General features: G+C 32.0%; 1 long non-coding RNA gene across 1 annotated transcript in view; it reads right to left on the minus strand.

Moving 5' to 3' along the window:
* Window positions 1-16,382, minus strand: part of LOC145292093 (uncharacterized) — a 460,939-nt gene that overhangs the window by 115,988 nt on the left and 328,569 nt on the right. The gene's annotated exons all lie outside the window — the stretch shown is intronic.

Consider the following 16,382-nt stretch of genomic DNA (forward strand, 5'->3'; position numbering starts at 1 on the left):
ACTTTACTATTTTCCAACAGTGCATCGTGAAGGCTTCGTTTTTTTTCCACATTTCCAAATTTAATAATTATAGAACAAAATAATGCTTATATAAACTTAAACATCGCTTAACACTACTTATATTGGGTACAGAATGTGACAACATGAGTTTCTTCAATTCTTTAATTTTCCCACGCGACACTTGTGCATGTGTCCAGCTAGTTTTTAATAAATTTGGTTCCTAAGAAGATCTTTGAACCAACATTAATCAGGGGAGTATTATCGAAACAGCCACACCTTTTTTAAGGTCCACATGTTTATTCTGTATTTCCAGAAAACAAAAGTAGTGAACCATGGTTATATAAAGTGCCCTAATCTCATCACCCACACAATAAGGCTGGGAAGGAAGGCATGTCCTTTAACTGTCGAAATATTGCCTATCAGAGAGCATGTACAACTCGAATAAAACCCAAAAGAAAAAGAGAAAACAAAAAACAAAAAGAAAGAAAGAGATCGGACATGGAAACGACCTTACTCTTGCCTCTGATGTCACTTCCCACAATGGCCGGTGCAAAAAGTAGGCAAATTGCATTCTTTCCGATTATTATAAGAGTCGTGATAAACAGTATCCAAACAGTCAGTGAAAAAATGGGTGGAAAAATGGAAGAGTCGACTGTGCTATTATACAACATAAAGAGCTTACATGTCCGGTTGACTACCTTTGTTAGATAGAGTGAATAAAAACTGTGTTTATTCTTCAAAGGTATTCTAATGGACATTATATAATATTACTGTCATGCTCAAACTGTACTAACATTCAAATGATGAACCCCTCCTGAATATTAATTGAAATAAGATATCCTTGTGAGACAGATTTACTAACGTTATTATTAGCTACTTTCTTTAATCTTTACCCATAATTATTCCACTGTACGCAACTAAAATTGCTGAGGAAGCCATAAATTTTAACCATAAAACTTAATTTAAAAATTCCGTAAGTGGCAGCACGTGTTTTAAAAAAGAGAAATTTACTAACAAATCTCAAGGGCGTCAATATAACAGTATTCTGATGTCATCATTAAAAGGGATCAAATAGTTATAGGAGAGTGGTTAACTCAAGGGTTCACTCATTCCTTAATAAATTATTAGTATGGACACTAGCTCCAATAGTACTGAAATATAGAGAATAGTGCAAGAAGGTCTAATCTATTCTAGTTATAAAAGTGAGAATGTGTATGTGTGTGAGGACACTTCTCAACCTATATATTCAACGAAGTTTTAATCTACAGACTTTAAATTTGGTACATAGGATATTCAAACATGTGGAAAACATTTTAATCGGTTTTCATTCGAAAAAAAGGGCTGCTAAGGGGTGATAATTGAAAAATTGATACGTGAGGAGGGGGCGATTGGATTTTTATCTATATTTTAACAGTTTCACGACTGCGCATGCATAGTCATGAAACATGACAGCTTCCTTATGTTAAGTATAGGTTTGTTTTAAAACACTCTTAAAATATCATGTCATACTTGATTCATTGTCTTTAGGTTTTGGTTTTGATCTCAACTCGAGTATTTTTTTTACTCACAAGAAATGAACTGTTTAGAAAAAAACATAATACTTGCACGAACATGTTTCAGTTTTTTATGTACTTTTTTTTGTGTAACTTCATTTTTTTTTTAAGGAATTTAATGTTACTTTTTTACCTACGATATTTCTGTCTATAATAAATAAGAATTCTCTGTTAATTAAAATACGATGTTTATGGATATTTTGCAACCAGGCAATGCCGGGCGGCTTGCTAGTACTTCAATATAATTATTGCCAAATGTTTTGTAGAATAAATTTTAAAGAATACATTGAAAATAATTTAAATAGTTTTAGTAAAATTTTAGTTTTTTTTTTTTTAGCAATAGATGACCCGTGACCTTTTAAGCCAAACAATTGATTAACATTCATATTATTTATTTTTATCATTTTATAAAATCCCCACTTTCTTGAAAAATAAATTTTAGTTTTTTCATGTCCAAGACGATTTTGAGACAATTGTTTCATCTTCCAATCTTATTTTAATTTAAGGAGCAAAAAAAAAAAAATGCAAATTAAAAAAAAAAAAAAAACAATTCTGAGCATTCGTAACTTTAAGTTTTAAATGTTCTGTGTGTTTTAATGAATCAAAAGAGCATGGATTCTAACTTACTTTACCTCATGGAATGAACTGCCATAATAATATTACTTTTAATGAAGAATATATAAAGATAGGCGATAAGTGCTTGGAGAAGTGAGAAATTATGGGAAGAAGGAGAGAGTATAAAACCGGAAGGAATATGATGCGTGAAGAGGATTGTGTTTTGTTTTGCTTTTTTTTGAACATGTTAATCTTAAGTGGTTTACTTGTGATAGCAGAAGTCATATAAATGTGAAAAACGTTTAAATCTTCTTTTTTTTTCAAAAGTTTAATCATACACCACCATCCCCAAAAAAGGCGTAAAACAATAATTGAACCTTTGATTTAGTTCAAATATTGTGGCTCATATTCTTTCTAGGATCCAATTGTTTTTTAAAACATTGGCATCTTTTAGAAGAACCCCACCACTAAGGAAAAATGAGTTTGCCAAAATAAGTAAGTAAATAGCCCTGCCAGTCATGCACAGTCTGTATGCACACCATTGACTTATTTTTATAAGTCTTGTCCAGATATGGTTAGGATTAGGCTGTACAAAATGCAAAATAAACGCCACTGTGGAAAGCATTGTGGAATGTTGGATAGCTATCTGTGTGAGTTTATGTGGAGGCACAAATATCATGGAAATGATCTTTTTATGCAAATACTCAATGGCATTGTTTTTTGTAAATTAATTTTTTTTAATTAAAATTTGTATTTTCTTACATTTTTAGAAGGTAGAGTTTTTTTTTAGTGAGAGGTGAGTGTTCTTCAGCAAAATATCCCGTTTATAATCATTCTAAGGTGAAAATCTGAATGTAAAAATGTTCAATCTCTTTAAAAATTCAATATCTGTCCTAGATATTATCTCCAGGAATAATTACTACATTTAAAGACCAATTAACTGGATGAAATATTACCTTTTTTCTTTTCTTGAAAAAAAAAAAAAACGGTGAAAAATCCAGTTGTTTACAGGGCACGATTAAAACCATCAAGAAAAAAAAAATCAATAAAATTTTCATTATTTTACCTCCTCTTCTAAAAAATGGAGTTTAAAATTACATTAAGTATTAAGGTAAGGGATTAATATATTTGATTGCATTGGTTAGTTGAAGTGGTGTCATCTCCATTTCATTGCTGCATCAAAATGAGGTTTCTGCCACCCAAGAAATTAAAAAGAGAGGTGGTCTGAATGGGAAGGGAAATGCGTTATTATTATTTAACGTTATCCACGTCATTAATGGAACTTTTGGATTTGCATAATTTATTACAACTTTTATGCCAGATTGATTTACTGGTCTTCTGTTGTGGAATCCAGTTGTGTAAAACTACACAGTTAACAAAAATAACTTGGTGTTATTTAGTTAATTACTGCATACAATTTATATTGGTTAAATTGACCAAGACGGCTTCAGTCAATTAGCTCAGACCACTAGATAGTGCCACACACACACATATATATATATATATACTCATACATAAATGGCACTTTGTGTGTGTGTCTGTGAGTTCATTTCATATGGACTCTAAAATGGCTGGGCCGATTTGTTTAAAATTTCACACAAATGTGTCTGGCAGTATTCTTAGATAGGTTTTGTATTGGAATGCCTCTGATAAGTACTGAAAACTGATAATCGAAAAAATCTGATTAAAAAAGGAACAGCTTGATTTTGACCAACACCGCAAGTGTATTTGAGAAGTTTTATCACCACAGCAGCAGACGGGTGCAGCATATAAAAACAACAGTAGGTTCTCTGATAAAACAGGGGCGTGTTCAAAATGAATGTTTCTGTTTAGAGAACAACTGAACCATGGTATTTGACTTTTGTATTTTAAGCTTGGATTCAAGCTTTTATATAAAATATATAATTTTATAAAATGTACATTGCAATGTAGATTACAATGTATTGTGGACTAAGTCACTGCAGGGAGGCATGTAAAATTTCCTCTCTGTGCACTGCGGTGGGTCCATGACTAGAGCAGGCAATCAATAAATTTGATTAAAAAATGGGCAATTTCACCGATTTTGATGACAATAGGTGTATTAGAAGTGTAGAACATTCGTTGATCCTTATTCAATCCCGAGCAACAACGAGTCTTCCTGCTAGTAAGCCGGAAAACAGATAAAACCACCAAAATGAAGATTTCAAATTGAAAAGAGGTTCTGGGCAGGACTTTAAATTACATTTGGGGGATAGACGTCAATTTGGGGAATCATATTTTAATTGCCATTATTCCATATTCCATTATTTTCAGATGTTTTGTTTCTAAAATATATGCATATAAAACAAATTAATATATAAATATTTGAACCTATAAACAACTTAAAACAAAAGTTGTGATGAAAATTGCTGGATTCTGCATTAAAGAATGAAAGTGTTAATATGATATAAAGCAAAACCAACCAATCAAATCAAAGGCACACAAAACCAACATATGAAATAGTATTGTTACCTTTAAGGATTATTTTGATATAGCAATCGCTCTAGATAATGTGTAAAGCCACTTGATGTAAAGAACTGACAAGAATGAAAGATGATTATCGCTAAGACAGGTGATGCCTATTGGTCTTAATCCTGAAAAGATTAAGGCTGAAGGAAAACAGAAAGAAGACAGTTCTATAAGTCTGCAGTTCTTAGAAAGAAGCTACTGGACTAGAAAGCTGCATTACAATGAGATAACAAAACAACGAATTGACAAATAAGCCAAACGAACCGAAATAAACGAAGCTGGGAATAGAAAAAAATATATTTTGTAGTAAATTTGTAGACAGAGAATAGCCTCAAGTGTGGAAAAGTGTTTACAGCGATAGAAAGAACCGACTTTACAAGCAGCAGAGAAAGAAATGAATCTAATACATGAGTTTTACAATTTTAAGAGGAAAAACGATTAAGAAGTTTCCAAGTCGATGTCTCCTCAAGAGCAGAGGCCACCATTAGATCTCAGGAAGAAAAGGAACACTCTTATAATTTAAAAACAAGGGAATTGGTAAAGTAGTTATTATTGATGAAGAACTTCACAAATAGTTTTGTAAATGAGTGATTAATATATAACTTTATAAACTGATCGTGAGGAAGAAACACATTTTAATTGATATTACCATATTTGTTGAGAAAGAAATGGACAAGAAAAATGCCAACCTTTTTTTTCCAAGGGAAGCAATCTATTGTAATTGCAAGGGAGATAATATACAACTGTGAAATTTGTTTAAAATGAAGATCTATTTGTACTCATCAATTTTACAACATAAAAATGTGCAAGAATGGGGGGGGGGGGCACCCCCAACCATATCCAGATTGGCAACATTGGTTTTTTTATTCTTCTACTTCTTCCTTCTCCCCTTTCTTCGATTCTCTTTACCGTTTTCTCATGGTTTTTTTTCCTTCCTTTATATTTTCATTTCCTGTTCTCTTTCTCTCTTCCTCCCGTTTCTTTTCTCTTTCTATTTCTTCCTCCTTTATTTCTTCTCTCTTTGTGTCTTCCCCCTTTATTTCTTCCTTTCTCTTTTCGTTGCATTTCCTGCCATCCTTTCTCTTTTTCTTTTTTTTTTTTTTTTACTCCCTTCGTTCGTCTTTTTGCTCCTTTCTCACTTCCTAATTTTCTCCCTTCTTTCCTTTCTCTTTTTATTTTCCTCTTTGGTATCACAATGTCTAGTATACACAGACTAAAGCCAAAACTCTTGTACTGAATCATCCTTTCCATATAGTTATTTTACTACCCACAATTCCTTGTTCTTCTCCATCGCCATAAAACTATTCACCCACTTAATTTCCACGCTGGAACAACCTGAAGTCACAGTCATTTACTCCATTAAATCAAATTATGAAATATATTGTTGTAGATCGAAAATGGCTACCCAGATACTTTGGCCACAGTTACCGTTTTTCAGCTATCACCATTTTTATTTCACATCTCAAATTAAATCAATCACTGCCTGAAAAAAAATGAAATAAATATCAATATAAAGCAGTAAAAAAAAGTTAAAGAAAATGTAAAAACCGGAAGCAATAAAGAGAGTAATAAACCAGAAGGCAAATTGAAGCGAAGCAACATTTGAAACACAACTGGAAAGAAAAGGATTAGAACGATCCTACAACTGATGACATAGGATCTTTATCATGAATAATGAAGATAAAAAAGCACTTAAATAAAATGCAAACTAAACATCGAGAGGGATGGGGATAACAAAGTAAATAGATGGAATATTTTATTTACCCAAATGATTTATGTTTAAAGAGGATAAAATACAATATGGATTATAAACGATTCATTCATTAGTTTGGTTTATTTATTTCATGACATACCAACCCCATTTCAAATTTATTTAATTAATGCCAAAAGACAATTTATATTACAGACAAATTTTATGCTCCAGAAATAGATTAGAATACATTACAATTATATATATATATATATATATATATATATATATATATATATATATATATATATATATATAGGCACGTCCAAAACGAAAAGGAGTGATTATTTTTGATGAAGTCTCTCTTTAAAAATCTACCAAAAAATCAAGTAATTATACGAAATTTCACCGATTATTAAGTGAAGAATAAACTTTATAATGATGTATTTTTTCATAATCTGTCTGTCTGTCTGTCTGTCTGTCTCTCTCTCTCTCTCTCTCTCTCTCTCTATATATATATATATATATATATATATTCGCCTACAAAAACCCCTTCTTGATTTGTGAGTATAAATATGCTTAAAATGATTAGCCGAAACTGAGCAAATTATTGTATTGTGAAGAAGATTGTAGATAAAAAAAAAACTGCGCACGTATCAGATTTTAATGTTGAAAATCCTAATTTTGAATGTTTTACTTTTCATCTTTTGAAGTGTGAACTTTGTTGAATATGTTAATAATGATAATTATTATCTTTCAGATTAGCAATATATATATATATATATATATATATATATATATATATATATATATATATATATATATTCATTTTTTTTTCGAAAAACACTAATTTTAAATCTTTGAAAAATAAATTAATAATTTTCTTTTAGTGAGCGTTTAATGAGTTGCTAATATACCATTAGATAAGAAATGCTTTAAAGAATCAAAATCGAGAAATAACTGCGCATTTTGCTAAAAATACGATAATTTATTTCAGCAATTTCTTGCTTATTCACTTATGATGACCCAACCGTGATACTCGATGCAGGAGTTGTTTTTAACACATACGATGCCTACCATTCCCAAAATGGTCACGTGTCTGGTATTGACCAGCCTCATCGTTGCTTAACTTCGGGGGTTATGTAGTGAAACAGAAAAATTCCATGCTTTTTAATAACACTTGTCTCAATATATATATATATATATATATATATATATATATATATAGATAGATATATATATAGATATATATATACATACATATATATATGAGCAAACAGTTAATAAAATATGTTAAAAACACTTTGAAATGAGTTAAAAACATATTTAATCTGAAAAGGAAACACTAGATAAATGGATAGTCCTTAATCCGCGGAGTTTCGATGAAATACTCTCCTTCTCATCAGAGGGTAGGAATTAGCAAAATGCGGGATCGGATTTTGCATGCAGAAGTATTTGAGAAAACAGCAAGTCAAAGATCTTACTTGAAAACAAAAAAAGTGAAGCAGAGGGAATATAGTGAAGAAAAAGGTGATTACACATGAATGGATAGTCTGGTGGAAAATAAAAAATCCAGTGACGGTAAAATCCAAATGTAAAACTTCAAGAAAGTTAAAAGAATTCCCATTTGTACAAGTAAAATCCAAGGAAATCCCGTAATTGGAAGAAGATGGTCCATAATAATCCAAAGGCATATTATAAGCTCTTTTTCCTATTTGGTTTTATCGAGCTTTTACATCTGGCTGAGATAATTTTATAAATATTAATTCTTTAATATTTATAATATACTTTAATTTTACCATCTTGGACCATTTTGGTAAATTTAATTGTAATTCTTTATTTTATATATATATATATATATATATATATATATATATATATATATATATTATATATATATATATATATATCACTCATGAAAAAAGAATTAAACCCTTCACTTAATCGTCAAATCAAACGTTAAAAATACATTGCTAAATATAGTTCATTTAGTCCTATCCAGGCCTCCATAGTTAATTTTAAACTATCATTTTTTTAAATTTCGCTAGACAAACCTATAAAGTGATATAAAAAGTTGGAATTATATGGAATTCAATTACTTATAATATTCTTATAGCAAATCATCCTAAATCTTATTTAGACGAAAAAAAAATTATTTGGTTCAAAAACATTTTTAAAAAATATTTCAATGTCGATCGAGACAAAAAAGGCTGTAAATGGTGTGATTTTAGAAAATTTAAAATTCTATTAAAAATAATAGAAATAATGGGTGATTTTGTTGTATTATTAAAATAACATTCAAACAAGTTTATATCCTGTAAAATAGACGAATCAAAGAAAAATAAAGTTGCACGAAAATAAAAATTATTATCATGGTTTGAGTTTATACTGAAAAGCATACCTGAATCAAAGATAAAAACATAGCAAACCTTTTATTTGATTTCATTTTTCAACTATTACAATGTATAGAAACTTTTTTAATGTTTTTGAAAAGTATAAGCATACGATAGTTGGTTGGTCTGTCCATCATACTATTATGCTTATGTCTGAAATAGTATTTTCTCTAGTCTGTTCCGCTTAGGTTTGAAATAGCATTCTATTTGGTCTCTCATGCTTGCTTTTCAAATAAAATTTCCATTTGTGTGTAATGCTTAATTTTGAAATAGCATTTTCTTTGGTCTGTTCCACTTAATTTTGAAATAGCATTTTCTTTGGTCTGTTCCACTTAATTTTGAAATAGAACTTTTGATCGATCTGTCATGTTTAAGTTTAAAATAGCATTTTAAGATGTGCTCACAGATATTCATAAGTATTTGCCAGTTTGTCATGTTTAATTTTGAAATAGTATTAGTATCACAAAATGTGTTGGTTGAATGGATTTATTTGCAAACCACCGATTCTGTTTTATTCTCTGCTAAAAAAAAAAAAGTGGTACTCTAGAATAGTCAGATGCATATTGAATGTTGCTACAGTAAATACTCGCATTTTATATTTTCTCAATAAAGTCAGCCTGGTTTTACTGAAGAAATTCATCCAGGAGGAAGGGATACACAATAGGTCTGTTGATGGCAAAGAAAGGCCAGATTGCATTGTGTTATGATGGGTAGGTTGGTTGTTTTTGTTTTACGGCATATCAACCTTTTTCAGGTTATTTAGTGCCGAATCTAGTTATTTTGAGGAACGATTTTTAATGGAGTATATTTTTTTTTAAGTCAGATTCTATTTAACCCATAGTTGGGACCCTAACAGGTACTACCACTCCGGGTCAGAGTGGACCTGGGAGCAATGGCAATTAAAGGGTGGCTCCACACTCCCCAAAGCCCGCAAGGTGGAGCCTCACCATCGGATATAGTTTTAGGTCATATCCAGGACCGTTATGATGGGAGTGTGAGAGCATTAGAAGAAAAATGCAAGAGAAGTGTTGTCAATTTGATCTTCAAATGCAAACCTTACAATTCTTTGAACGATTCTACATTCTAAAGGATTACAAATACTTTCATCTAGACGATATCTAGAAAATATTTTGACATGCTGGCAAGCCTTTCTGAAGATGGAGCAGAATAGGACATCTTCTTACGATTTACTTGAGATCTTTAATTTTACAATTTTTAGGGTTGTGGACTATGTGCTTAAAATGGCCCCCAAATAAGGTTCACAATTTATACTTTGCAAAACTGATTTTATTTGCAATATAAGACAATGGAACAAACATGCACAATAAATTCAACAGTTGACTAATATATGTACACGAGAAAATGAGTGGATAGTCAAGCGCGTTATAAATTTACATGGCCACTATCACAATATGTAAATTAGTCCAATTTAACAACTTATTTTGATAGTCCTACATATATGCTACAGATGGCATATGCAGTTTTTGAATATGCAATGAAAGGTTAAGCTTATAGAGCCATTTTAACATGTAAAAAAAAATAATTTTTCTACAAAAATAAAATTCAATACCCTGAAAGATTAGTAGTTGAGCCCTAATCTTCTTTAACGGCAGTATAATGACAGATCCATGATTAGAGTAATCAATTATGTAAATTTGACTAAACCCAACACATTAAGGATTTGTTTGAAAGTATTACATTTGCCCAGCAGAGATGTAATCCTAAGGACGAATAAGTTCCACTGGTATGATGATATGGAGTGTTCAGTCTCCCAAACCAACATCTTAATCTTTCATAGACATAGGTGAGATGCCTTGTTGGGGGGGGGGGGGCGTGAGTAAAAAACCACAAAAAAAAAATAAATAAATAAACAGAAACGGTGTAGAAGCATGGGATCTTGAATTGCAGGAAGGTTGGCAGGCAAACTAAAACTCGGAAATAAGTGATTGAACTAGACAGTACCGAGTTTGTAGACAAATGGTCTGCTGAACCATCAAGACTGGAGAGTGAGTTTGCAAAATATTAAAAAAACATCTGACCCGTGAACAAGGGAAAAATACTCAAAATTAAGAGACAGACAGAGAGAAGTGGTCACACAGACATTAACTGAATTGATTGACAAAAAAATTATTAATTTCATGCAATTTATTTTTATTCAGCCAGTATAGATTTTATATATTGGAGCTGATATGTAAATTGAATTGCTTACTGTAGTAAACAAAAATAACACTCGTCCTCATCATGTAAAACGCTGCCATCTTGTGGGCTGTGTCTGCAGTGGAAGTGGGATGGTGTTTTTTTTTTTCAATATAATCGAATAATCGCTGCGAAGAAGGTAGGTTCTCTCTACCGTGCTAGAAAGCTACTAACGCCGGAAAGTATCCTGTACCTCTATAAGGCCACCATTCGCCCATGTATGGAGTATTGTTGTCATATTTCGGCTGGTGCATTTGCTACTAGTCTCTCACTCCTAGACAAGGTTCAAAAGAGAGTCGCCAACCTAATAAGTCCTGAACTGTCATCTAAGCTTCAGCCTCTGTCCCATTGAAGAAATGTTGCATCCCTCTGCTTGTTCTCCAAGTACTTTAATGGGCTGCAAGCACTTGTACCCCCTCGACGTAAATACCCCTGACAAACCCGACAGGCAGCTAAATCTTGCCCCTTCACAGTAGAGATCCCTAGATGTAAAAGAGCCTTCTACTCCAGTCGTTTCTTCCCCAAAACCACTAGACTTTGGAATTCCCTTCTGGGTCCCTGCTTCCCCAACCGTATGCAGAAGTTCAAGTGTAACGTGAACCGACATCTTGCTGCCCAACTCCCTACATAGTACCCCTGTAGCTTATGTCCCTGATAGTAGCCCCCTACATCAAAGTGGCAACGTGCCTTGTTTGGGGTGAAAATGTAATAATAAAAAAAAGAAATCGAATCTAACATGAACCTGGAAACGAATAGTCGAGATAGTAGACTTATCCATGTGGTAAGCTATCCAGCTGAGTCATTTCATCAGCTAATCACGAACAGAATTCTCTTAATATAAGGTGAAATTTGCTTGTTTAGCAGTTTTGTCTTCTGCTTATGTCACATTGACATGCTGGCGATTTTCTCTATTGAACTTTCAACCTCAAGGCCTGTGGCCTAACAGATAAAGTAAATTTAGTTCTAAGCGACATTTTGCTGGAGGTTGAGAGTAAAGAATACAATTTTGAATTAATTAAGACTTTTACTTGATGATTGGTGACAGAATGAGAGCATGCTAACTCCGTGTTTTAAATAAAAGGTTTTATTTGAAATTATGTACTCATCCCAGAGTATACACCTACACCTGAAGAAGGTCGGAGATTATATCTTCCGAAACGTTGTGAGGATAATACTCCAGATGAGAACAATAGTTCAAATAATACATAAGAGTAAATATTGTCATCAAACAGAACTGGTTGCTAGTTAACATTTCAATGAATTCATTATATTTTGTATTGTTTGAACTATGATTCTCATCTTGTTTTTTTTTGTTTTTTTTTTTGTTTTTTTACAACGTTTCGGCGATGTAACCTCCGACCATGTTCAGGTGGATGTTATTGGTGAATAGTGAAAAAATGTTTGGTTTATTTGCTTTCCCAACAAAAACTGCCGTTAGAAATTTAAAATGCAAATAACGCCAAGTCTTTTTTTTTTTCATCATTCATTATTGTAATCATCAGCTTCATCGCTGACACCGGTGTTTTTTTGGGGTTTTTTTTCACTCCTTTTCTATAGGGTGACCGCCACGAGGTCTTAGCTGCTACTGTCTTGACGTTTCTTTCCTCGATGTCAGACCTCCATTGTAAGTTTTTCCTTTCTCCCGTTTCCTAATTGAGACTTTGATTTCTTTTCTTACATTTTATATTTTGTTGATATTTTGTTCTCTGGACATTCAATTCTTCATTCTTATAAGCATTTACTGCATTCCTATCAACCCCAAGCTTCACGCTAATTCTGTATTTCTTTTTTCTGTTTTAAGTTTTTACCTTCTTCAATTTCAATAAATCTGTTAATTTAAGAGTTTTAATTTTGGAAAGGTGTTTATACTTTCCCTCATAAGACTTCAAACACATTCTTTATGAGCCCAAACACTCCCTATGCAATCACTTGTACAGAGGGGGATCTTTTCTCTTTAGAGGCTGGAAACAAGTATTTTTTTATATATATATTTCTACCACATAGAGGAACAGCTTTAAAGAAATCCATGATGCCAACTTAGCGAATCCTAACTACAAGAGCGTTGGTTAATGTTTCAGTTTCTAATCCACAACTAGAGAATGCGTCAATCTATCTTTTTAAAACAGATCCATTAAAAATGTTCAATGCATTGAAAAACAACTACAAAAATAAAATCCAACTTTATCAATGAAGGTCAATTCAATGGCTATACACACGATTAATCCAACTCTTTAAGGATTTTCGTGGTTCTTCATTTGATCCGATTAAAAATGGAATTCATTTATCAAGTTGTCTCCCTTTGCAAACTGCATCAAAGAATCAAATCTACATTTCCGAATGCTGATGTTATTCAATAAATCGTAAAATGTTATTGCTCTTTTTTCTTAAGTAAATGACAGACACAGATTTCAGTTAAAAAAAAAAAAAAAACCTTCACTGTAGAGATCCCTAAATGCCGAAAAGCCTTCTATTCTAATAGTGTCTTCCCTTGAACAGCTAGACTTTGGAATTCTCTTCTTACTATCTGCTTCCCTGACTGTACGGAATGCAAAAGTCTAAATGTAATATAAGCCAACATATTGCTCATCTCCTCTAAACATGGTTCGAAATAGTAGCCCCTTACGTCCAAGTGGTGATATGCCTCGTTTTGGGGGTGGGGGGTGAACGTGAATTAATTTTAAAAAAATTTTTTCATGTATTAAACAGTCGGTTCGGATTTTGATGAGAAGAAGTAAGTTTATTGGAAAATTTGTAGCACATTTATGTGTATCATTGTCAGATAGAAAAGTTGGAGTGTCCACTGAACTGTTTAATGACGATATTTTTTTTAAACTTCTAAACTTTCTCTTAGCATCACTTTTCCTTCATTCAGAGGGGTGGGGGTAGAGATCAGACTCCTTTTTTGCAAATTAACTCTCCTGTCTTTGCAGTTCAGCAGGTCAACTGTCTTCAAACTCCAATGGCTTGCTGGCAAGTCTTTCCTGCAATTCTAGACTTTCATGCTTTAATGGTATGACACTTTAACAAGGAAGTCAAATAGCAACACAAATAATTTGTCCTTAAGATATGCTAGGCAATCACAAATTCACTGATCTAATGTTATAATTTTGACTTTATACAGATTAATAAAATTAATCTGTAGTCTATTGAAATGATTGATATTTATTTTTTTGCAAAGATCAATCATTAAATTTTATAGTGATTTATGATAAAAAAAAATTCTGCAGATAACTATGCACATAGATAGAATTACTGTATTTTGAGGTAATTGCGACAAGTCCGGGGTAATTGAGCCAACTAGCTAAAAGTGCTCTTTTGGCAACCACGCATATAAAAAGCACATTTTTTAGTTGGCGCAATTATCCCAAGATTTGGCGCAATTATCCCAAAGTACAGTACTGATCCAAACTTGTACGATTAAAAAAATAAAAATAAAAAAAATGAATAAAAAATAAAAACAAGCTTTTCATCTAGTTATTTAATTACTATTAAAAATTGATGGCGTTTTGGACATCCGTCTGTTTGCATGCAAATGGAAACACAATTGATTGACAAAAAAGGAATAGGCAAGGTACTCATTATTAAGGCAGTCGATTTTACCATATCAATTCGAATCTCACATAAGCATATAAAGGATTGTTTTTTTAACTGGATACATGTTTTATAAATTTGGAGAAATTCTCTTAACATAAAACCATTTTTTTAAATTGCATAATTAGTTTTTTAAAGTGACTATATTTTTTTGATAGCCCATAAAAAGAGTAGACATGAAGGATATTCAGCATGAGTTCAAAGTGAATTATTTCAGTTTAAAAACATAATTTCTAATTTTTTGTTGTCAATAAAAACAATATGCAAATACATTCATCATAGTTACTTACTCTCTTATACAAGTACTAAGTAGCATTTCTTTTTCCACCAAATTCCAAATATTTTTCTCTATACTAGCTTCAAAACTGTAGGGGCTAGATAAAAGATAGAAATTGATATACTCCAGGTACTGTATCAACACTGCTTAAGGAGGTCGGTTGGTTGTTTTTGTTTTACGGCATATCAACCTTTTTCAGGTTATTTAATGCCGAATCTAGTTATTTTGAGGAACGATTTTTAATGGAGTATATTTTTTTTTAAGTCAGATTATATTTAACCCATAGTTGGGACCCTAACAGGTACTACCACTCCGGGTCAGAGTGGACCTGGGAGCAATGGCAATTAAAGGGTGGCTCCACACTCCCCAAAGCCCGCAAGGTGGAGCCTCACCATCGGATTTGGTTTTAGGTCATATCCAGGACCTGCTTAAGGAGGGGTTAAAAACTAGTTTCATTATAAGTATTATGGAAGTGATTAAGTGGTTATCGGCAGAGACAGTTGGCCTGACATGTTTGGTTAAAGAGTTCATCATCAGCACAAGCAATAAATATCAATGAGAAAGAAAAATGGCAATTATTATTACTTAAAACACAGACATTAGAAGTGGAAGCTAATAAGGCTTGACTGTTTCAGCTGAACCTTGAATAAAGAAAATATATAGATAACAAAATCTAAGTTGTTTGAGCACTAGATGTGATGGCAAAATATATCATAGTTGCAAGTGTTGTGTTCACAATAATACTGCTGTACATACATCACTAGCTACTAGACAGAATACCAGATCTAAGATGGGTTATTTAACAGTGAGACATCTTTGGACTCTTTAATAACTAAGAGACAAGACTTAAAAATGCTTCAAAGCAATCAAAAGGTGTTATGATAAAATCTGTGTGAAAATTGAGCTTAAATATTTACCTGTTTTGGTTTGGTGGTTTAGTTTTATAGCATATCAATCCTATTTCGGCTTGTTTAATGCAAATATTTGGGAAAATGCTTGTATGCTCCATATTCTTAATATCTTCAAATATTTGGTCATGCTGAAAATGTGAGCTGTATATGAAGGGGTTGTAAGTTAAGTTTTTGTATTGGTCACAAATTTGAAATAGCATTTTCTTTGGTCTGTTATGCTTAACTTTGAAACAGCATTTACTTTGATCTGCCATGCTTAACTTTGAAATAGCATTTTCTTTGGTTTGTCATGTTTTATGTTGAAATAGCATTTTCTATTGTCTGTCATGTTTAAATTTGAAATAGCACTTTCTTTTATCTGTCATGCTTAACTCTGACATAGCATTTTCTTTGGTTTGTTACACTTAAGTTTTAAATATCATTTTTATTGTATCAAAGCATCTTTAATATGGGGGCGTGTATCTGTATACCAATTGGTAAGTGAAGCTTAAGGTTTTGAAATAACTATAAATACCTTTCTGTTAAAACTTTTATATGCGTCCAAGCATCTTTATAACAAGCTTTGTCTGTCAGTTAATCTATCACACGTAAGCTTTAAATAGCATTTTCATCAGTCTGAAATGCTCCAATTTTAAATAGTATTTTCCATTTAAAAATTTTTTTTTTTTACAAAGGAATCACCACTTATCAAGGCCCAGAGGCCACTCGAAGATAAGGGTTACAGAGTGT

The sequence above is a fragment of the Euprymna scolopes genome, chromosome 13 (genome assembly GCF_053919585.1).
Source record: "Euprymna scolopes isolate OS-2025 chromosome 13, ASM5391958v1, whole genome shotgun sequence".
NCBI lineage: Eukaryota > Metazoa > Mollusca > Cephalopoda > Sepiida > Sepiolidae > Euprymna > Euprymna scolopes.